We start from the raw sequence: 25,186 nt of genomic DNA on the forward strand, positions 1-25,186 counted from the left end.
TCTATGCTCATCAGCTCTGCTGCTTCTCTTCTCAATCTCAGCTTAAGCCCCTCTAACCTGACTTCAAAACTTATTCAATGAAACTGCTCCTCCAAAGTTACTAGGAATATCACAATTACCAAATTCAATGACCTCTCAGACATTACCTATAACCCTCCCAATTATTTTGTCTATGATTACTTTAAATGGAATTTTTCTCTTGCTAATGGAATTTGTCAGTAATGTGTAGAAATACCGATGATTTGTGCGGGTTTATTTTATATTCTGCAACTTTGCTAAAACTGTGATTTCAAGGTTTTTGGATGATTTTCTAGGATTCTAGTATGTCATGTCATCTGCAAAGATCTGTAGCCTCATTGCCTATTCTAATTCCTTTCACTTTTCTTATTGCTAAAGCCAATTATTTCTAGTACAATATTGTATCATAATGGTGATAATAGGCGTCCTTGTTTCCCCACTGATCTTATTGGGAATGTGTCCAGGTTCTCTACATTCCAAATGATGCTCGCTGTTGGTTTTAGATAGATACTGCTTGTATTTTCAAGAAAATTCCCTTTATCCCAAATCTCTGTTTTTTAATAGGAATAGGTGCTGTATTTTGTCAAAAGCTTTTCATGTATCTACTGAAATTATCATATGGTTTTGTTATTGATATGATGGAATATATCTATACTTTTCCTGATCTTAAACCAGCCCTGCATTCCTGGTACAAAATCCCACTTAGTCATAATGTGTTATCCTGCTGATGTTTTGCTAATCTTTTATTTAAGATATTATATTCACTAGGGAGATCAATGTGTAATTTTCTGTTTTGACTCTTCCTGGTTTAGGTTATTATTTCTATATTTGTGTCATTGAAGGAATTTGACAGAACTTCTTAGTCTTTTTCCCAAATAGTTTACATAGTATTGGAATTGTTCTTTAAATATTTGGTAGAATTTACTTGTGCATCCATCTAACTGTGGAGGTTTTTTTCCTTAGGGAGATCATTGATGCCTTGTTCAATTTCTTTTTCTAAAATGGGAGTATTTAAGGGATTTAGTTTCTCTATTGTTAAACTGAGCAATTTATACTGTTGTAATAGTCATCTATTTCTGTTAAGATATCCAGAGTTGCTGGCATACATTTGGGTAAAATAGTTCCTAATTATTCCTTTAATTTTTTTTTCTAAAATGGGAGTATTTAAGGGATTTAGTTTCTCTATTGTTAAACTGAGCTTAAGCCCTTCTAACCTGACTTCAAAACTTATTCAATGAAACTGCTCCTCCAAAGTTACTAGGAATATCACAATTACCAAATTAAATGACCTCTCAGACATTACCTATAACCCTCCCAATTATTTTGTCTACAATTACTTTAAATGGAATTTCTCTTTTACTAATGGAATTTGTTAGTAATGTGTAGAGATACTAATATTTGTGAGGGTTTATTTTATATTCTGCAACTTTGCTAAAACTGTCATTTCAAGGTTTTTGGATGATTTTCTAGGATTTTAGTATATCATGTCACCTGCAAAGATCTGTAGTCTCCCCATTGCCTATTCTAATTCCTTTCACTTTTCTTATTGCTAAAGCCAATTATTTCTAGTACAATATTGTATCATAATGGTGGTAATAGGTATCCTTGTTTCCCCACTGATCTTATTGGGAATGTGTCCAGGTTCTCTACATTCCAAATGATGCTCGCTGTTGGTTTTAGATACTGCTTGTATTTTCAAGAAAATTCCCTTTATCCCAAATCTGTTTTTTAATAGGACTAGGTGCTGTATTTTGTCATAAGCTTTTCATGTATCGACTGAAATTATCATATGGTTTTATTATTAATATGATGGAATATATCTATAGTTTTCCTGATCTTGAACCAGCCTTGCATTCCTGGTACAAAATCCTACTTAGTCATAATGTGTTATCCTGCTGATGTTTTGCTAATCTTTTATTTAAGATATTATATTCACTAGGGAGATCAATGTGTAATTTTCTGTTTTGACTCTTCCTGGTTTAGGTTATTATTTCTATATTTGTATCATTGAAGGAATTTGACAGAACTTCTTAGTATTTTTCCCAAATAGTTTACATAGTATTGGAATTGTTCTTTAAATATTTGGTAGAATTTACTTGTGCATCCATCTAACCAGAGGTTTCTTAGGGAGATCATTGATGCCTTGTTCAATTTCTTTTTCTAAAATGGGAGTATTTAAGGGATTTAGTTTCTCTACTGTTAAACTGAACAATTTATACTGTTGTAATATTCATCTATTTCTGTTAAGATATCCAGAGTTGCTGGCATACATTTGGGTAAAATAGTTCCTAATTATTCCTTTAATTTCTTTTCTATTGGTGGTCAGTTTACTGTTTTCATTTTTGATGCTGATAATTTGGTTTTCTTCTTTCCTTTTTCTAATCAAATTAACCAAAGGTTCATCTATTTTGTTGATTTGTTTTCTTAAAACCAACTTAGTTTTATTAATTCAATAGTTTTTGTTAAATTCTATTCTAATTTGGTATTTAAAGGGAGGTTTTTAATTTGTTCTTTTTCTAGCTTTTTTTACATGCCCAATCCATTGATCTCTTTCTCTATTTTATTCATGTTAACTGTAAATATGTGTACATATATATGATTTCCCCTAAGAACTGCTTTGGCTACATCCCATAGGTTTTGATACATTATCTCACTGTCATTCTCTTGGATTAAATTATGGATTTTCTTCTGTGAATTGTTTGACCCACTATTAGAATTAGATTAATTTCCAATTGGTTTTTAGTCTATCTTTTCCTAGCCTTTTATTGGATATAATTTTTCTTGCATCATAGTCTGAAAAGGAAGCATTTATCATTTCTGCCTTTCTGCAATTGATTGTGAGCTTTTCCAGGGGTCTATCACATTTAGTATTGTTACTACTTCATTGTTTATGGTACCCTTTAACAAGATGTTCTTTCCTTCCTCATCTCTTTTAATTAAACCTCTATTTACTTTTGCTTTATCTGAGATCAGAATGACTACATCTGGTTTTTTATTACTCCAATTGAAGCATAATAAATTTTGCTCCATTTTACTCTTTATCTTTATGTCAAATGTGTTTCTTAAACAACACATTGTAGGCTTCTGTTTTTTAATAGGACTAGGTGCTGTATTTTGTCAAAAGCTTTTCATGTATCTACTGAAATTATCATATGGTTTTATTATTGATATGATGGAATATATCTATAGTTTTCCTGATTTTGAACTAACCCTGCATTCCTGGTACAAAATCCCACTTAGTCATAATGTGTTATCCTGCTGATGTTTTGCTAATCTTTTATTTAAGATATTATATTCACTAGGGAGATCAATGTGTAATTTTCTGTTTTGACTCTTCCTGGTTTAGGTTATTATTTCTATATTTGTGTCATTGAAGGAATTTGACAGAACTTCTTAGTCTTTTTCCCAAATAGTTTACATAGTATTGGAATTGTTCTTTAAATATTTGGTAGAATTTACTTGTGCATCCATCTAACTGTGGAGGTTTTTTTCCTTAGGGAGATCATTGATGCCTTGTTCAATTTCTTTTTCTAAAATGAGAGTATTTAAGGGATTTAGTTTCTCTATTGTTAAACTGAGCAATTTATACTGTTGTAATAGTCATCTATTTCTGTTAAGATATCCAGAGTTGCTGGCATACATTTGGGTAAAATAGTTCCTAATTATTCCTTTAATTTCTTTTCCATTGGTGGTCAGTTTACTGTTTTCATTTTTGATGCTGATAATTTGGTTTTCTTCTTTCCTTTTTCTAAACAAATAAACCAAAGGTTCATCTATTTTGTTGATTTGTTTTCTTAAAACCAACTTAGTTTTATTAATTCAATAGTTTTTGTTAAATTCTATTCTAATTTGGTATTTAAAGGGAGGTTTTTAATTTGTTCTTTTTCTAGCTTTTTTTACATGCCCAATCCATTGATCCCTTTCTCTATTTTATTCATGTTAACTGTATATATGTGTGTGTGTGTGTATATATATATATATATATAAACAAATAAATAAATAAATCACATCAGAGTCCATTCAAAAGTACACCTTCTGTCCATATGATCTCTCACCTCTAACTGCCTCAATAATAGATACAGTTCTCAAGAATTACAAAATATCATTTTCCCATCTAGGGATACAATTTAAATGTATTTTTCCCTGTTTACCTTTCTAGGCTTCTTTTGAGTCCTATGTTTGAATTTTAAATAGTATTTAGTTCTACTTTTTTCAATAGAAATTATTTCAATAGAAAGTCTCTTCTATGAAGAACCTTCACCTACCCTGAAAGATGATACTCAGACTCATTGAGTATATTCTTGCTTGTAGCCCGAGGTTCTTTGCCTTCTGGAATCTGAAACATCATATTCTCTGATCCTTTATTGTACACACCGCTAGATCCTGGATAATCCTGACTGTTGCTCTTTGCTACTTGAATTAAATTTGTCTGGCAGCTTGCAGTATTTTTTCCTTGGTCGTATACTTCTGGCATCCTTGGGTTTTTTCCTTGTGGGATCTCTTTCCCATTGCTGGATTCCTTATTAACTATTCTCCCCATTTCTAGAATATCAGGACAATTTTCCTTGATGATGTTGTCCATGAATGCTCTTTTCTATCATGGCCTTCTGGTAGATCAATCATTTTTAAATTGTCTCTTTGAAAGATATTTTATATTTTCTTTCATTTTTTTCATTCTTTTTAGTTTGATTGATTCCTGAAATCATTACCTTCCACTTGCCCCATTCTAGCTTTCAGTGTGTGATTTTCTTCAATTACCTTTTATGTCTCTTTTTCTCATTTGGTTAGTTCTACTTTTTGTATTTTTCTTTTCTTTTCTTTTTTTATTTGGCCAATTATATTTTTTAAGAGAATTGCCTTTTCCAAACTGTTAACTCTCTTTATTTTACCTATCTTATTTGCCTTTTTATGAGCAAAACCAAGAAATCTCTTTGGGCTTGAGCCCAATTCATATCACTCTTTTCATTTTCTCTATGGACATTTTGTCCTTATTTGAGTTGTTGCTTTGGTCTTTCCTATCGCCATAGTAGCTTTCTATGGTCAAGCTTCTTTTTATGTTTCTTGCTCATTTTCTGTCCTCTTCTTTTTGCATTTCTTCATTCTTTCTTTTTTTTTTTTTACTTACATGGTTGAGTTCTGCTCCTAAAGGAGGCACTATCCCAAGCTTGGCTCCCCCACAATTCAGTTTTAATAAAAACAACATTAAACTCATTGATGATGGGGTGTCTGTGAAGTTTACTATCAGTCAAAAAAATTAGTCTATAACACTATTAAATATAATTACAATTGAAGAGGATGGCTTATTAGTGATAGAAGTTTTCACAAATATGTTCAAGGAAGATAACAGAATGTAGACACTGATTTCATGAATGTATCATAACTAATAACATTTCCTATACAAGCCAACATCCTAGTTGATTTATAAATCTTAGAATTTTGAAATGTTAAAATGACTACAGATACATATTGAGGAGTAAAATTCTAAGATTTTCTTTTCACAGTTGAAAAGATTCGAGTCTCAATCTGAACTTTCCATTTCCATGGTAGAAAAGGATATGACTTCACCTTTATGGTCAGCACATCCTAGTGGAAACTAAGTAAAGAATGTCTTAAGTCCACAAAAGTAATCAAAAGTGCTAGTTGGGTTCAAATGACCTCAATTTATGCTCCCAGGCAATCCAAAGTTTTTATTGAACATGCATAATAAGCATCAAGTATATTAACTTCTCTTTTCTTAAGGAGATTGATATATTGAAAATATGATGATGTGGCAAGGGGAGGAAGAAACATGGAAATATATCAAGGAACTATGTAAGTAGAGGGAGTGTAATAAAAGGTTGGACTTCAAAAAGGTCTCATCCAATGTAAATTGGGGAGCAGAGTTGGGGTTAGGACAGGAATACAGATTATAATGGCTGTTCTGGCTTCTGTGAACTTTGATTTTGTTCTCTCCGAGATGGATATCATGCCCCCTTCTTGCTTTTAATTGCACTCAATTAAAAATTTGAGTCTGAAGTTTTAATTTTTAATATACATAAGAAGAAAAGTTAATTATATTTATATACACACATATACATATACATATACATATATGTGTGTGTGTGTGTGTGTGTGTGTGTGTGTGTGTATCTATGCTTTCCTTCTTGTGGTAGGAAAAGCATTAGCTATGAAATAAGGAAGTCGTGGAATTCTATAAAAATATCATTTAACCTCTGAATTTTTGTTCGTTCATCTCTAAAATAAAAGAATTCAATTAGAGGATTTCTAAGCATTCTAGTTCTAAATTATATATTTCTGTGAAATCATTTTATTTGATAGGCAGTGAATGCTTATTACATGATAGTTAATGATTTAAAATTTGATATTTACATGTTTTTAAAATATCATCACTTTTTTCAAGATTTATGGGGATTTAACCTACATCTTTTCTGCCTAAATTAAGGAGAGAACTCTGCAGTTTGTCAGTGAATAGAAAAAGCCTGCACAACCAATTTTGGGTATTCATGGGAATTCAAAACAATGTCATTTGGGGTGTGAAAGAAACAGTTCAATAAAATGTTCTTCATTACCATCCAAGTTCATAGCCAAAGTGACCTATATTTATTTGTATCTGGTTAAGTGATTTTATTCTCAATAATAGCAAATATCAAAAAAAATGATTTGTACTAACTTTAATTTCCTATATGTCAATAACAATTTATTTCCAATGATAATTAGGTAATGATGGATGTTAAAATTCTCTAGAAAGTACATTTTATTCAATATAGTTTTGGAGTGAAGTACATTTAAAAGAACAGTTCATTCCTCATGTAATGGAAAAACATTTATATATATTTTTAGCAAAGATAAATTCTCTTTAAAGTTTTTATTAGTCAAACTCCAAATGGTCATGGGAAGAAAGAGGCCGACTTACTTGTATTGACTGGATAAATTGCTTTTTACTTTTTGCCCTACTGTTTTTGTAATATCACATAATGACTTTTCTTTGTACAACAGTTGTCATCAACCTGTGTTTTTAGTGTTGAATGTTGAGTGTTGAGATAAGGAACAAGATAGAAAGTAAATAAAGAGAGTAATTATATACATACATATCATATTATATATAGTAGTAATTAAGTATGTGTCTTTGAAGAAGCATCCCAGTTGACAGATAGGTACATAACCTTTTGAAACGAAGTAAAATATGATTAATGAGAGAAAATCAATTGACTGTCTCACTATGATTTTAATGATCTTTCTTATTTTATGTACTTTCATAATTATCAAATCAAAAAGACTGTACTAGAAATTCCTACGTTTCTTTTGAAATGGAGATGCTTCCCTTCATAAATTTTTTTCTGACTTCATTGTTTCATCTCTCTCATTCCTATTGCTACATGGAAATAGAAATGCAGCAATCTCCAGGGCAGACATTGGGAAACAAATTAGGGAAAGGTAGTCTGTGAAATAACCAAATAAAAACGTTTACTCAAACAATAATTAAACTACTTCTGCTACTGCTCTATTTCAAATGTTATTTTTGGTGGTGTTTTTACTCTTTTTGTTGAGCCAAAACATTACATGCAACAAAATAAGAAAGGATCCATTATATTGATATTTTCTTTGTGGCATAACATTAGAAAGAAGTAATTTTGAATTGTTTTGGATATTCTCTTAATAATTAAGAGGTGATTTCAAGAGGAGAAAAGTAGTACTAAAATCTGTTTAGAATTTCTGGTATTTTCTGGCATAACAATTTTTGTTTGGAATTCCTATTTTTTAAAAGAATCGTTTTAATGGAAATGTTTTGCCATTACTTATAGGAGTGAATTAACTTTTACTATTTATTGATATTATATTGATTATATATCCTATTCCTCCTATAAACACACTCCTTGCTATATAAAAAAAGATAAAATATATGCATGGTTTATAAACTAAATTGAATATCCCATTTTGTTTTTCTTTGCATTGAGTTCAAGTTAATTACTGAAGTGCTACAAAAGGAAGAAATATCAACCTTGATTCCAATTTAAGTGTAACCATAAAACTGCAAACTGAAGAGAAGTTTTGCTACCATCATTCTATAGTGAAGGTTTCTACTATCTTTAGAAAAAGAATGAGATTCTAAACAACGGGACATAAATTGCTTGAGATCTTATCTCAGAAGAGACTCTATAGAGAGGTACAAGACCACAAAGCAAGAGTCTTCTACTATGTTTTGTATGTACATTTCACATTACCACATAGTATAAGCTGCCTCTTCTGATTATGTCTAGGATATTAAGTGAGCCTGAAGACAATGTGCCACTTCTCCAACATGAAGTGATTTAGAACTTTTATGCTTTTTACAAATCCCATAGTGAAATCTTTCTGCCTAGGGAAGAGAACTAGATTTTTTTCTGTAGGAATTTAGCCAATTATTTTCTGATCTTCCACCCTTTGGGAATGTGTCTAAGAATACCATTTAATCCTTCACAATATGGCTTAATATTTTAGCTTTGTTACATTTTAATGGAAATAACATGTAAGTCAGATTTATCACTTATGAAATTGTTACTGGTACCCCATATGTCTTGTGCTTTATATCAAAGTCTTATTCTAAAATTCATCAGAAGATAGAAGAAACTCTAAATTTGCAACTTATGTAGACAAAGTAAACACATTTGTAGGCCCTAGATAGTTGGGAAGACTGGATACAGAGCTGGCCTTTAAAGTAGTAAGTCATGGCTTTAAAACCTACTTCTGGTACACACTGGCTAGTTGACTTTATACAGGTTATTTAACCTTTCAGTGCCTCAAGTTACTAACTCATTAAGAGAATAATTTACAGAGAAATTGCCTATCAGTGGAGGTAATTTTTAGCACTGTTGAGTTTTATACAAATGAAATCTCATATCTAGTGGAACATTTCTAGTTTAAAAGAAATCTGGCACCATTTTATTGGGTGGTTTGAAGAAAATAAATTTTGGAGAATAGTTATGAATCAAATAATAAAATACTGTACCCAGTGAAATAGGATAGAAAAAAGTGCTAAATTTACTGCTCATCTCACTATCTTTAGATTATATTTTGAGGGAGAAAATCAGAAGAAATAATAGATATGCATTGTACATCATAATTTGTTTTTGTTTTTATTTCTAGCTTCCCTCTCCGTGAAGTCTTGAAAAGAGAAAATATACTGGTTTGCAGCTCATCAACTTTTTTCTTCTAGTGATTGTAGGTACATATACAAAGGACATTATTGTGGGACCACTTGCCTAAGAAAATGAGATAGGAATATGCCATACTAAACAAATCAGTCTCTGGATCTGCTATGATTTACCAAATGGTCTTGCTGAATGCATGTACTGTATCTCCAAACATTACATCTGTGAAGACTATGTTGAAAAAGGTGAAACAAATGTGGTCTTTCTCAATCTACCTACATGAAAATCCCAGATTATGTTATGTCACTTTGTTCCTTCTGCTTATGATATCAGCTGGAGAGATCATGCTGTGTCATTGTGAAGCAGTCTGCTAATAAAAAAGCTATTATAAACAAATCACTGACAGATATCTAATACTTTAAGAAGACTCCTTCTACCCACAAAATCTCAATAGTTTTACTTTAGCATAATTCCATTTGAATCACAGGTGTTTGTCATATCCCAAAAAACACATTGTGGCAGAACTTCACAAATTAAACTTTTCATATGAATGTCATGTATTGCTATTTGTGTTTTAATTGTATTTTACTTCTTTCTAGAGTAGGGAAAGTTCCTCAGAAAAAGCTATATAATACATAAGTTTTGTGACAGGTTAATGATTTAATTAATCCTCATGATCCATTCTCCAAAATTTTTTTCTATCCGAGGCAAACCTGATTCTCATGCACCCAAAAAGACATATCTTCAATTTAATCTATTTTCACATTACATTAATCCATGGTTTTGCTTCATTATCTTGCACAGAATGAAATTTAATAAAAACCTAGTGTGTATGTATGTGTGTGTATGTATGTATATATACATACATGTATTTTTGTATGTGTACACACACAAAGCAATTATAAATACAAAGTAAAGATCATATCAAGAAACATATACAGAAATATACACATATATATGTGTATATAAATGTTTGTATATATGCATAATAGACAAAATAAATAATCATATATACATATATATGCACAGATGTATAAGGGTGCATGTTTATATGTATATACATACATACACATACACACACACACACACACACACACACATATATTTAGTACATTGGCAAATGTTGTGTATTAGCCAGATATGAAGCTTGCTTGGTTTTACAAAACCAGTATGTAAAAATGGTAGAATTTGAATCTACTATATTTTTTACTCCAAGATCTAGTCCTTTTCCACAATGCTTTAACTATTAAGAAATAGTTATAAGGTGAATGAAGAATGAACAAGCTATGTTCTTCCATATGACCATATGATGTATTAGGCACCTGAGATAAATTAAAAAAAAAAAAAACTTTTAAGTCACATCTGTAGGGCAAATATGTATCTTATAATTGTAGAAATTTATCTCAGTGCTTAGGCAAAGGAACTGACATAGGTTGGGATTAGCCACTGGGACCATTCAGGAAATGGTATTGGAAATTGCTCAAGAAGGAAAGCAGCAATAGAAAGAAAACAGAAGTGTTTGAGGAATTTCTGCTTGGAATCCTTGTGGACAAGTCATAGGAAGCTGCTTCTCATATTTAGAGTTGTGCAGGAATATTCTAGTTCCCAATTAGAGGTATCTGGGAAAACTGTCACTGAATCATGTGAAGAAAAGGTGACAAGTATGTTAAAAGGACATAATGTCTCTGGAGATTCTAGGGAGGCAAACAGAGGTGGCAAAGCATTAGCTGTAAAGGTCACCAACAGGAATGACTAAAGAATGAGTATCTCAGGGGCAGCTAGGTTGTGCAGTGGATAGAACATCAGCCCTGAAGAGGACCTGAGTTCAAATCTGGCTTGAGATACTTAAAACTTCCTAGCAGTGTGACCCTGGTTAAGTCACAACCCCAATTGCCTCAACAGAAAAAAAAAATGAGTATCACATTTCCTGTAAGCTCAGTGACCTGCAGATTCTGTGCTCTGTGCTGCTGTTGATGACTTTTAAGTGTTAGTCTTAATATAGAAGAACGTAGAAAATTGTGGGGGGGGGGGGAACGTTTTTTCACTCTCTGGATGATCAAGTACAATGAAGTATTCTTAGAAATGATACCAAGTTTTGAAAAAAAAAAAAGATAAGCTACAAGTAGTGTGTCAGAAGGCTAGTGAGAAGAATCACATGACACAGAGAAGATTAATATTGGCAACTTTTCTTCCTATTTTTATCCAAAACATGATGGAGAATCAGATAAATGAAGGAGCCAAATACCAGATGGGAGAGTGATTTCTAATGTGACAAATTCACTTGAGACATTTATCCCAGCCCCAAAGGATGTCATGAAAGTGAAAGAGCACAAGGGTTACATTAAATATGATTAAACAAGGTGCTTTCAGGAACATGGGTTTTTAAAGTCTGAGGGAATAGGGAAGGAAAGGCTACCACAGGAAATTTTTGTATAAGATTATGCTTGATAATAGGCACTGGATGGACTTGTTTCAGCATTTACATTATTCCTGATAATGAAGACAGGATGAGCTCTTTTATGATAATGTAAGAAAAAGGAGAGCAGGAGAAGGATCTGAATTAAAGGAGAAGAAAATGCCTTGTTGGAAACCTAAATTCTGAAGAATTTTGAAAAAAGGTCAAAAGTTTGAAAGTTAATAGTAAAGAAATTCAGGAACCCTTAAGAAACTGATGTTACTTGATTGAACTGAAGGAGAAAGACTCCATCAAAAGAAGGAAAATAGCGTGAGCCCAAGGAGAAAAATTTGAAGAGAAGCAGTAGGACATAATGAAGAAAAAATGAAGACTATGAGAAGAAAGAGGAGATTGAATCCAGTTGAAAGAGAAGCAGAAGATAGATTTAAAAAAAATGAGAACAAGAGTAAAGTAAGTTAACATGTTTAAGGAGAAGGAAAAGAAAATTGGGAATGCCTATCAAAGAATTAGAGCTAAAGAAAAAAAAAAGGCTGAAAGTGATAACAGGAGTTAAGGATCTAGGAAGAGAAGGAGTCTAGGAGTAAAAATAAATTCAAGTTTAAGTTTCCCCATTGTCACATAATTGATTTGTGACCCCCAAGTAGTCAACAAATTTTTGAATGTCAAGCAACTCTGTGACACATAATAGTTGCCTGTCTTGCATTATTTCCTCTCTGGAAGTTCTCTGTACCAGACAATCACAAATTATATACTTCATCCTACTTCAATTGAGGATCCCACCCTCTTTTTTCACCCCATGTGAATTTATAAATCTGGAGTTGAAACTCCTGAAAGTAAATGACCACAGCAACTATATAAAATGCTGCTAACAAATAAAAAAGATAAAAGACTAATTTTTTAAAACTTTTCAAGATGCAAAAATAAGTGCTTATTACAAATTATAGTAAGAATAATTACTGTGATATTCTGTATTTTATGGGATTTACTAAAACCATGAAAAAGGATATAGTGCCATGAGATAATATACAGAAAGTATTGTAAAAATTTTAAAGTGCTAAATGTTAGCCATTGTTGTTATTTTTAACTTTGTCATTTTTACATTTTATATTAAGTTTATAATTCTACAACATTTTTGTATATTATAGAAAAAAGTACAGATGACTGCAGATGCTCTTGAAGAACTCAGATCATCTGACATGGGTACATAGGATTATGATGTGGCTCCCTGAAATTATAGGACTATTATATTGTATTGATTTAAGGGTAAGAATATTTTTAAAAAATTTTTTAACAGAATACCAGCATTAAACAGAAACCAAAGATGTGTTTATATCTAAGAAGATACCACTTAAGTTCTATTCCATTGACCCATAGTAGAATAGAAGTGACATTGGGTTTATGGAGGGTCTGATATTGGAGTCTAATCTCTGGCAAACCTCACCAAGCTAAAAGGATTATGTTTCATTCAGGCTGATGATTTTCAGTCATAGAAGTTCTCAAGGATGATCTACTATTTGTTTCAATGCACAAATAAGTACCTATTATAAACCAAATAAACAAATTTTAGATGAACCACAATCCTGAGCTAAGATGGCAGAGTGAAGCCGGGAATCTGGTCCAGAACCCACATGAAACCAGGCCTCTGAACAGAGTCTAATCAAATGAAACTACTCTCCAGCTTAGGATAGATTGGAAAAACTAAAGAAAAGTCAGTTTCTCTGGAGTTAAAAGGATGTTCAGTCCAGCTCAGACAGACAGTGAGAGAGTCTTAATCTCAACAGATCAGCAACTGATACACTCGGTCCCGGCTAAGTAGTCCCAGCATCTCTAGATCTCTGGCTGAAAGGCTCTTGAACTCCAGGAGATCTGCTATTTCTGCAACAGGGAGACCTGTGTGTCTCCCTAAATGAGGAATGTTGTTTTTATGGTAATAACTCTGGGGTTATCAGGGAGAGACTTGTCCTTGCCATTAAGTCCTTGCATTTTTTTAGTTTTATTTTGGTTTATTTGCTTTACATAGGGTTGGTCAAAGTTATGGTGCTAAATAAGACCTTCTAGAGGAAGATAATTCAATGATTTGAATATTCAGAAGAGAGAGTATGGAATGTTATGCCATAAATCTCTTTTTTTTTGTCCTAACTCAGTTTCCCTAATTATCCTGACTCAATTTTCCTAATTGTTCTGCCTCAGTTTATAATTGTTCTGCTCAATCCTGTAAAACCACCCCTCCTTCTTAATCAGAATGTTTGATAAGGATAAAAGATCTTATATTTTAGAATATCAGAATGCCTCTCCCCATACCCAGCTATGAGAATATCAGATACAGTCTTATCAAGATGCTCCTCTCCATCTCCAGGGTGCCTCCCCCCATTATGTCATCCCTATCTCCAATGGCCCACCCCACCCTGTCAGAGTCTCGTTCCAGCTCTCAGCACCCTGACTCTGTCCTGCCTCAGTCTACCCCCCGAGTCTGAGCCACCTGTACATATGTCATTGAGAACTCACATTGTTTGCAGTGTTCTTGGAGACAATAGTCTCATTCAGCCCTGGGACCAAACCATGCATCCATTTGGTCCCAGTAATCTCTCCCTTTTAAATAAGTTATGAAATGCTCTCTAATCTCTATCTTGCCTCAGTTTCTCCAGCATTACACCACTTCCACTTATCTTAGTATATCTGGTTTATACTTGTTTTTCAACATTAGTTTTTACTCCGTGAAAAACCCTCACTTACCATTTCCTCAACTTTCTCATTTCATACAGCCTTGAATTCAATGCCCTTTGTTGCCTTTGTCCACATACACATGCTGCTAAATAAAGGTAGAGAAAATCATGCAACTGTGCTTACTAGGGCCACTACAAATTTATGTTACATGAACTTAAATGGGCTCTCACTGATGCAAGACTATTCTTTTATCTCTCCCTAATTTACTTTGCCACTTACCACAGAAGCTCTTCAAAACCATTTCATCCCTTCTCAAACCTTCCAAGATTCATTGTGAACATTCTCAAATACAAATCTTGCCTCAGGGGCAGCTAGATGGCCAAGAGGATAAAGCACCTGCCCTGGAATTAGAAGGATTTAAGTTCAAATTTGGCAGCAGACACTTAACACTTCCTTGTTGTGTGACCCTAGGCAAGTCACTTAACTCCAAATGCCCGCAAAAAAAAGCCAAAACAAAACAAAGCCAAACAAAAGCATCCTTACAGTTGTGTGAGGCTGGGCAGGTGACTTAACCTAGTTTACCTCAATTGCCTCTTTTGTCAAAATGAACTTAAGGAAACGACAAACCATTCCAGCAACTTTGCCAATTAAATTCTCCTCAGTCGTTTTAGACTGTTCTGTTTTAGTATTTGCTCCCATGTCGCCACTGATTTGAGCAGGAAGTTGGGTCCCAGCTACAAGTGGAAAGGAGTTTCCCATTCTTTACAAATGGACAGGCAGGAGGGAGAAGTGACGCCAGCTTTCAGGACTTGCTATTAAATGTCCAGGAGGCAAAGCCTGACCTTGATCCTGAGGCTGAGGGGAATGATTTTCCAAGTAACCGGTTAGCTCAGGCCTGGGGGTCAAGGATGAAAAGATGGGGGTGCACTGCTTCCTCCAGTGAAGACCTTCCCTTCTCTGCCCCCTCCCCCAACCTTTCCTCTCACCTCATTATTTTATACAGATCCTTCACGCTGTGCTTTCCGAGCAGCAGCTGCTGCTCTTTCGCCATGTCCCCGATCGAGACAGCTTTGTGGAGCTTCCCGAGATGCTTTTCCTGGACCAGGTATCCTGCGTTGGAGTCGGGCTCCGGGGCTTCTAAGTAACGCCGCGGGGGGGCGAAGGAGAGAGACGTAGACTGCGCTTTCTTGTCCAAGTGGAAAATCTTCATCCTGGAGGCAGGCTTCAGGACCAGTCATGAGACGCAGCGGGGGCAGTCCTCTCTTGGGCCTTCAGCCTGCTCGGAAGGGGAACTGCAGGGGAACATGTCTACAACGGGCGGCGCAGGTTCAGAGACCTGTGAGCCCGCGGCAGTTACAACCGATTCAGTCCGATTGTAACCCTGGCAACAGCATGAGGGGAACTGAACTGCGCGTGCTTTTATCGGGTCCGTGGCTCCCGCGGGTGCTATAGGCAAGTCATGCACTGCTGAGTGCGCAAGTGCCGGCTCTGTTTGACTTTCAGTGCCAGGAGGCTCCAGATCACAAGAATGGGTGAGCTGCAGGACTTTTGTTCAAATCTCGGAACCCGCTCCGTTGCTTCCCTTTGTGATGCTGGGAAAAGTATTTCCTCTCCCAGGCTCCATTTTTCCTTTTGTGAAATGAAGACATTCTAATGTAAAGTAGAAGCTAGAAATATTTTATTTTGGATTTAATCTCCAAACCGTAAAGAAATTTCTGCCAAGTGGAACAGTATAGGCTACTACCCAACTGGCTTTGAAAAGCCACCAAAAAAACCCACCAAGTTTTTTTGTTTGGTTGGTTTGGTTTGGTTTTTCTCCTCTCCTACTTCTCATTCATGCATCACAAGCTCATATTGATTTCTTATTTCAGGTCCAGGACCATTGAACTTTAGAAAACAGAAATGTATACGCATCCTGATGACCCACTGCTACAATTGCTGCTAGTTTACCCTACTCATTATCTTTACCTTTCTTCTTATCTTTTCTGTCCCCTTTTTCTCTCCTTTTCCCCTCTCTTCTATTTCTTCTCCCTTCCTCCCCTTTACTTCCCTCTTCTTTTTCTTTTCCTCTTCCTTCTCCTCCCTCTTTTTCTTCCTCCTGCATTTTCTTCTTTTATTCCTTCTTTCCTTCCCCCTCACCTTATTTTTCTCTCTCTTCCTCCTTTTGTGCAAACAACCAAAATGTAAGCTGATTCTGTAGGGCTTTTGGTCTCAGTCTGTATGTTGTTGGCTAGTTTTGTGACATGACTTGTCAATACAAGGGATAGATGTTCTATATCGTATCTGCCATACCTGATGATATCCTGTAGAACTTCAACGCTCTGTCTAAATGGCATGTGATGTTCTGCAATATGTTTTATTATCTACCACCTAAGATTCAAATACAAGTTCTGAAGGCCTAGTACTTGGGGCTTCATGATCTAGTAACTTGACTATATTTAGCCTTTGACTTGGCTAGTTAGGTGTCTCATAGAGCAAATAATATTATACACAGTATTATATATATCCATTATTATATATATTATATTTGTATAATTTGTGGAGAGAAAATTAGTAATGAATTATATAATTATTTGAAACATTTGAATTTGAAATATACTTATTAGGGAGAGGATCAGTGTATATAAAGAATAAGTAAATTAAATTTGTTAATATTTCAACTATTGAGGCAAATCATTATTTAAAACCTCATGACTTAGCTACAGATATTTGGATGAGCCAAAGGTGATCTTGTAAGTCTTTAAAATTCATGAGATCCTAGAAGGCCACTAAAACTGTGGGTTGTAGGATTTAGTGAAATAGTCAATAATTCAAAAAGCAACTGGCTGGGTCAAAATGTGAGTTCACATTTGAGAAAGAGGAGGAGCCACTGGAAAAGAGCTCTAGAAGCCCCTTCCCCTTGCCCCCCTCTGTCACACACATAAACAAAACAAAGGTTGACTGCAGCTTGCTAATGAAAACTATTAAACTGCTAACTAGATGAATTGTCTACCAGAATTATTTGTCAAGACTTCCTCTTGATCTCCTGGCAGATTAGTAGGACAAATCCTATTAGTATTATTTCCAAGTCCTATTAGTTATTCCTAAAAGTTATTTTTTTTAAACCTACACTGTAATTCACTTATGCTAATCATTGCTTTCAACATGGAAAGAAGCAATTTGTCCTATAATCCAATGTATGGGGTAGTGTTTTTATTTTCTTTTTGGGGGAAAACCATAGTGAAACAATAGTGAGTGGGGAATTGATAGATGTTTTAATAGCTTCCAGTTTTATAGCTTGATCCTGCTATTTGAAAGTCAGGTTTTACTCAAAACTGAACCATGGGAAAGGGTGATGGCAGGTAGAGGGGAAAAAAAATTGTGGAGTTTGAGTGTCTTTGTAGTTTCTGCCCAGGGGAAAGAAGCTAGCCATTGTACTTAATGTGGGGGACTTTGACATCATTTTTGAATCCTAATAACGATTTATTTTCAAAATTTTTGCAAAGATAGTTGTCAACATTTACCCTTGCAAAACCTTGTGTTTCAAATTTTTCAACCTTCCTTCCCTAGACAGCAAGCAATCCAATATATGTTGAACATATACAATTCATATATATATGTATGTATGTATGTACACATTTATCATGCTCCACAGGAAAAATCAAATCAAAAAGGGAAAGAAAAACTCAGAAAGAATAAAAGCAAGGAAATGACAACAAAAGTGATGAAAATACTATGTTGTGATCCACATTCAGTTCACAGAGTCCTCTTTCTGGATGCAAATGGCTCTCTTCATCACAAGTCTATTGGAAATGGCCTGAATCACCTCATTGTGGAAAAAAGTCACATTCATCACAATTGATCATCACATAATTTTTTTGTTGCTGTGTATAATGTTCCTTTTTAAAAAGCTTTTTATTTTCAAAATATATGCACAATTTGACAGTGTTGACTCTTACCTAGCCTTCTGTTTCACATTTTTTCCTCTTTCCCTTCCATCCCTTCCTCTAGATGACAAGAAATTCAATATATGTTAAACATGTTAAAATATATGTTAAATCCAATATGTATAAACATATTTTATACAATTGTCTTGGTGCACAAGAGAAATCAGATCAAAAAAAGAAAGAAAGAAAGAAAGTAAATGAGCAGGAAAACAAAATGCAAGTGAACCACAACAAAAAGAGTGAAAATGTTATGTTGTGTGGTGTTCTTTTTCTTTTGTATATATGATGGTTCTCTCTGGGAGCAGGTTTCTTGGGGAGGTTTCTGGAGGCAGCCTTAGTTTCAGTTCAAAGTAATAATCACTTCAAACCCAGCCAGCTGATAAAATCCAAACGTTTATTTTCTCCTTCCAAGTCTTATCTCTTTCTTTGGGCCCGGTTAGCTTTCTTAGAGGCCTCTCTCCCTCCTTGGTTCCAAGAGCTCTTGCAGCTTGTCTTTTAGCTCTTCCAACTTCTGCTTCTAACTCAACTCCGACTCATGGCTTCTCAATCTCCAACTGATGCTCCCCTCTCAATCTTTTCAACTGAACTCTCCTGACTGAGCTCAGCTGTTTTTATGCTCTTTTAGAGGTGTAAACTCAAAGGTTGACGCCTCCTCTGAGAGTGGGATTATGGGAGGTGTGAATTTGGATATCTCATACTGAACCCTGAAATCTCCCAAACGTGTGTGAAATAATGTGTGAACTCTCAAAGGTGTTAACTTAAGCATTGTTTCTATCAATATTAGTGACAACATCTTGTAAGGATTTGCTCTAATGTGTGAACCGATAAGCATTGTATCAATTGCATTGAGTTAACACTAGGATTCTAACATGTTGTGATCTACATTCAGTTCCTACAGTCCTCTCTCTAGGTGTAGATGGCTCTCTTCATTACAAGATCATTGGAACTGGCATCAGTCATCTCATTTTTGGAAAGAGTCATGTTCATCAGAATTGATTGTCGTATAATATTGATGTTGTCGTATACAATGATCTCCTAGTTCTACTCATTTCATTTAGCATCAGTTCATGTAAGTCTCTCCAGGCCTTTCTAAAATCATTCTCCTGATCATTTCTTATAGAATAATATTCCATAACATTCATATACCGTAACATAGTCAGCCATTCTCCAATTGATGGGCATTCACTCAGTTTCCAGTTTCTTGCCAGTATAAAAAGGATTGCCACAAACATTTTTGCACATGTGGTTCCCTTTCCTTTAAGATCTCTTTGGGATATAGGCCCAATAGAAACACTGCTGGGTCAAAGAGTATGCATAATTTGATAACTTTGTAAACATAGTTCCAAATTGCTCTCCAGAATGGCTGGATCCATTCACAACTCCACCAAAAATGTATTAATGTCCCAGTTTTCCTCCATTCCCTCCAACAATCATCCTTGTCTTTTCCTGTCATCTAGTAATATTACTTTTCCCAGTATTAAGCTTATGAGCACCACTTGCTTCTCACAGCCCTCCCTTTTTAGTATCCCTCCCCCCGCCTTAGAGTTCCTCCCCCTATCTTACCCCTTTCCCTCCCAGTTTCTGTGTTCTCTTCTGCTTAGCTTACTCCTTCCCTTTTCACTTTTCCCTTCTCACTTTTCAATGAGGTGGGAGAAGTTTCACCATAAATTGAATATGTCTAAAATTTTTCTCTTAAAGCCAATTCTGAAGGCAGTAAGATACCCACTATATTCATCCCCCTCCATTCGTTCTCTCAGATATAATAGGTTTCCTTTGCCTCTTCATGAGATGTAGTCCCCCCACTTTACCCTTTTTCTGGTACAATGTCCTTTCCACATCTAGTTTCTAGAACAAGGTATACATGTATTCTTTAAAAATCTTTATAGCCGAAATATAGTTCCCAAGATTAATCTTTACCTTTTTAGATTTCTCTTGAGTTCTATATTTGTAGATCAAACTTTTTTTTAAGTTCTGGCTTTTTCATCAAAAATAGGTGAAGTTCGCTTACTTCATTGAATGTCCATCTTCTTCCCTGGAAAAAGATGCTCATTCTAGCTGGGTAAGTTATTTTTGGTTGCATACCAAGTTCCTTAGCCTTTTGGAATATCATATTCCAGGCCCTTCGATCCTTTAATGTGGATGCTGCCAGATCCTGGGTGATCCTTATTGTGGCTCCTCGATGCTTGAATTGGGGTTTTCTAGCTGCTTGCAGTATTTTTGCCTTCGTCTGAGGGTACTGGCATTTGGCCACTATATTTCTTGGTGTTTTGATTTTAGGATCCCTTTCAGTAGGGGATCGATGAATTCTTTCAATGTCTATTTTACCCTCTGTTTCTATGACGTCTGGGCAGTTCTCTTTGATAATTTCCTGGAAAATAGTGTCCAGGCTCTTTTTTTCATCATACTTTTCTGGGAATCCAGTAATTCTCAGATTCTCTCTCCTGAATCTATTTTCCAGGTCTGTTGTTTTCCCAAGAAGGTATTTCACATTCTTTTCCATTGTCTGATTTTTTTTTGGATTTGCTTGACTGCTTCTTCTTGTCTCCTCGAGTCATTCAATTCCATTTTTTTCGATTCTAATTTTCAATGAAGTATTTTCTTCACTCACTTTTTAAATATCTTTTTCTAATTGTCCAATTGAGTTCTTTTGTTCTATGGAATTTTTTTTCCATTTCACCAATTTTATTTTTTAGAGAGCTATTTTCTGTTTCCATTTCACTAATCCTATTTTTCAAGGATTTGATTTCTTTATCCACTCTGTCTTTAAATAAATGGGATGACTTCTCCAGACTCTCTCTCCTTTTCCCATTTTTTCTTCCAGCTCTCTTGTGAGAGTCTCTTTAATTTCTTCTATGAGATTCATCTGTGCTGAGGAATACTCCTAAATGGAGTCTGCTTTTTTGGGGGGAGGGGCTGGATGGTGTTACCGAGTTTCCTCTACAGACTGCGGGGGCAGCAGCGAGGCACTAGCAGGACTGTGGGGGAGGGGTGGCCAGGTCCCAAAAGACTCCAGCTGTTTGGGGTTATATTCTTTCCTTCCCCTTCCCCCCCATGTTTTTAGCTTCTCTGCTGGGCTACTGACTTGCTGCCAGGGCAAAGTATCCAATCCTGTAGCAAAGCTCTCCCCTCAGAGACGGCTGAGATCACACCCCACCCCCCTCCGGTCTGCTCGGCTGTGAGCTGCCTCCCTCAGCCTGTGCCCGATCTAAAACCGTCCCCGCCCTGGAGCAAAAACAGACCTTTCCTGGCGAATTTCAAGGCTGTCTTCTCTTGGTAACTATTTGTGTTTTTTTTTTTTTTTTTTCAGTCAAGCATTAATTCAGAGGCTTGTAATGAAATGGATTCTGAGAGAAAACGCGGAGCTTACACAACTGTGTGCCTCCTCTCCGCCATCTTGGCCGGAAGTCCAATCCTAATTTTTTGAAAATAGGTTTTTTAATCTATATTTTAAAGTTAAGATTTTGAACATGATTTCCATATAAAGAGAGGTGAAAAAAAAACAAGTATGAAGTTATGACTAACGTAAGATTTTTTCCATGTTTAGTTTATAGAATCAGCTTCATTACTCTCTCAGTATACCTCATATAGCTGTCCAACGAAAAGTGTAAGAGTTTCTCATGGGACGTAGACTTATTTAGGTATTTTTATTGATAAGAGGGAATTCCCTTGACTACAGATCAGTATCTTCTCTGCAGGTCAGTATCTTCTCTACAACTTTAAATTTTAGAAAATTGTGTTGGTCAGTAAGAGGTTAACTGATTTGCCGAGGTCCTACATAGCCAGTGTATGTAAGATGTAAGACCTAGTAGGTCTTGTAAACTTCCAGGATAGTTTTCTGTCCACCATACTGTGCTGCCTCTCTTGATTTTATGAAACAATATATGCAAGAAAATCTTTTACCATGAGTCACAAAAAATGTACATAAGGAAGTAAAATTCCATATGTATTTTTCAAAGGACTTTTTTGTTTATTAAATATGAAAATCTGTGGAATCCTGTCTGGAAATTTGCTGGTGGGAAGTACATTATTCACTTGTCCAAATTGAATTTTATATTGTTTCTCAATTGGTGAAAATATGCAGGTAATTAAATGTATTCTTAGAAACAGTGGAGCCTTGTCCTGATTTAAACTTATTTTTTCATGTCATTTCCAATATCAATCATTCATTAGCTTCCAAAATTAAAAAGGCTATATTTTGATGTTTTTCTTAATATTTTCCTTATCCTAAAAGCCAAGAAATAAAGGGATTGACATAGTACTTCTGCACATACAGCCATACATCGATGTACCTGGCTTAACATTTACAAAGTCACAGTAGGATAAGTGGATAAGTGAGAACAGCCCCACAGATTAAAGCAACAGAGGTATTGGCTCCCTGAAATGACTGAAGCCAAAGGCCTTCATAATTGACTTACTATCCTTATTGACCTTCTTCTAATGGATTTGCAGTTGAATCAATTTCAGAATATATAAATAGATAAAATAAATATGTGTATGCATAGTTTTTTTGATGTGGTTATTAAAATTTATTTAAATATAGTAATGATCATGGAAATGATTGTAAGTAACTCTTGGTTTAAAATGTTTTTTTCTAAAATGAAAGAAAAATGAAAATCCTATAGCCACACAGTAAGACAATTCAAAGTAAATGTTAGTCGCTTTTTCAAGGTTGAGATACTTTTAAATGTGTTCAGTAGTCGTCAGACAATCCATGCCAAATGAGCCTAAATAGAAATGTCACTATTTAATTAACCACCAGTTTGAAGTTTGACTATACTTACTGTGGAGACACACTCAAAATGAAGAACATTGAATTTCTAACCATCAGCTTCTTGTTAATTAATTGAAAACTGTCTCAGATTCTTCCCCTCTCCCCTCTACTTTTATGGTTATATTCTCCCCTAAATGCACACCAACCAAATTGCCCTCTCAACCTGGTGCCACTTAGTTAGCATGATGGTTTACCAAGCATCTTTCTTTTTTCATCCTCTTTTCCTCAATTATGAGAATTTTTTGCTGCTTTGCTTCCTTCCTTTCACTACTCATTCCTCATTACTTAAGCAATTTCACAAATAGAAACACCTTTTAAAAATTCCATTCCCCGTTCTGCCAACTCCTTCCCTGGAATATCATTCTTTTATCCTGTCTTCCTTTAACTTTGCTTATCCCTTTTTTGAGTAAAACAAGGAGTACATCTGGATTAAGAAAGATAAAATTAATAGTGTAAACTGAATTAACAAATCTCAATTTTTTTAAAGTTCCCTTCATATTCTCAATAATAAAAGGCTTCATTTCATCTCCCCCTTTTCTAAATAAACTTGAAAATCACTAGCAGTTAATGTTTTAAGAAATGCAGATGTCTTATGTGTTGTTTTTCTGTTTTATTTCATTACTGACTTAAGAATTTATATTATTGCTAAATACTAATTACTAGAAAGACCTGGATTCATTCTAATTACGTGACCCTGAGCAAATCTGTTTATCAGTTTCTTCAGTGTCCTCAAGTATGAGGATGATAACAAGTACTTCCCAAAGATCAAATGATGCAGTATTTGTAAAATGCTGAACACAGTCTCTGGGACATAGATAATAGATGCTAGTTTTCCTTCTTATCAAGATACATCCAAGCATGTCACCACTGCAGCTGGCAGGATGGGGAAGGAAGAAATCTCTTTCCTTCTGGCTTCCTTGGACACTCTGGAAGAAGGCCAGAAGGAAAAGGCAAAAAGGGAGTTCTGAAAAACAAGAAAAAAATGAAAATTTATGTGAACATTCGTTCCTTCAGTAATACATGATTTCGTTGTTATGGATATGTCCTCGACCAACACATAACACAACCTCTTTATAACTTGGTTTTGAGGGTCAGCGATCAGCAGGAGGTTTTTCAATGGATAGAATGCTGGGCTTGGAGTCAGGAAGATTCATCTTTGTTGAGTTCAAGTCTGGTATCAGATACTAGCTGTGTGACTTTGGGCAAGACTATCAATCTTGTTTGCCTCAGTTTCCTTATATGTAAAATGAGCTGGACAAGGAAATGGCAAACTACTAGAAGCAAGAAAACTCAACATGAGGAGATATGACTAAACAACAAAGATGTACTTTGAAATATATCATCAATAAAAAATTCATCCTCCTTTGACCAACCTGGTAAAAGCTTTATGATCTTAAGTTAGGTTGTTCCATGGACAACAGACATACCAGGCTCTTACTGCAAACCCTTTCCACCATGGCAGAAGTGCCAAAATGGTTACCTTGCTGGAATAGCCTGTGGCGACTTTGAGCCACTTTAACTGTACAGTGCTGCATTTCCGTGAGTGTTGGTAGAGAATGCACACGCGTGTACATGTGCTAGTACAAAGTTACAATACGTAAATGTATAAGGGATTTTGATGAGGCAACTACTTCACTAAATATTTTGTAGTTATGGATGGATAGCTTAGTGGGAAAAGTTATTAGACTTAACCACCAGGCAGAGTGAAGCCCACCTATACTCCCAGTTACAGGGAAGCTGAGGCTGGCAAGTCTCTTGAATTCATGAGTTCTGGGTCGCAGTGGGCCATGCCAGTAGGGTCTCTGCTCTATTTAGTATGGGTAATCCCAAAGCACAAGGAGCCAGGAAATTACCTCAGGAGAGGTGAAGCAGTCCAGGTCAGAACCTAAGTAAAGTTCCTTGCTAAGCTGTAGTGAAATCTACATCTACCTGCTAGATATATTTCTCCTGCTTTAGCGATATTTTGTGTATCCTATCCAGCAATGAGAGTTAAGGCGTATTTTGTATGTATGTATTTAGGTAACATTAGTGGACATTTATTTTGGAAATTATTTACCATTTAGGCATAAGAATAATGCATTATTAATTTAATTGATCAATTAAAAATTATCCTAACAATGGTACAATATTGATTGCCGTAGTATATTATCAAACAATCACATTGCTCTCTTATCTCTGTAGAACATGTCTTCATCTGGCCTGTTGTAATGGACATCCAGCTGTTGTGTCTCTCTTAATAGAGAGAAAATGTGACCTGAATTTG

General features: G+C 35.0%; 2 long non-coding RNA genes across 3 annotated transcripts in view; one reads left to right on the forward strand and one right to left on the reverse strand.

Annotated features, from left to right (window-relative positions):
- The window catches only part of LOC127564429 (uncharacterized), a 120,038-nt gene extending 104,727 nt beyond the window's left edge, over positions 1 to 15,311 (reverse strand). For both annotated transcript variants that reach the window (XR_007954262.1, XR_007954261.1), the window contains exon 1: positions 15,213 to 15,311. This is a non-coding gene — a long non-coding RNA (uncharacterized LOC127564429). The remainder of the gene's footprint in view (positions 1 to 15,212) is intronic.
- Positions 15,312 to 15,664: 353 nt separating this feature from the next.
- The window catches only part of LOC127564432 (uncharacterized), a 47,517-nt gene continuing 37,995 nt past the window's right edge, over positions 15,665 to 25,186 (forward strand). Inside the window, exon 1 of the long non-coding RNA XR_007954266.1 lies at positions 15,665 to 15,758. This is a non-coding gene — a long non-coding RNA (uncharacterized LOC127564432). The remainder of the gene's footprint in view (positions 15,759 to 25,186) is intronic.

This window comes from Antechinus flavipes, chromosome 5, assembly GCF_016432865.1.
Source record: "Antechinus flavipes isolate AdamAnt ecotype Samford, QLD, Australia chromosome 5, AdamAnt_v2, whole genome shotgun sequence".
Lineage (NCBI taxonomy): Eukaryota > Metazoa > Chordata > Mammalia > Dasyuromorphia > Dasyuridae > Antechinus > Antechinus flavipes.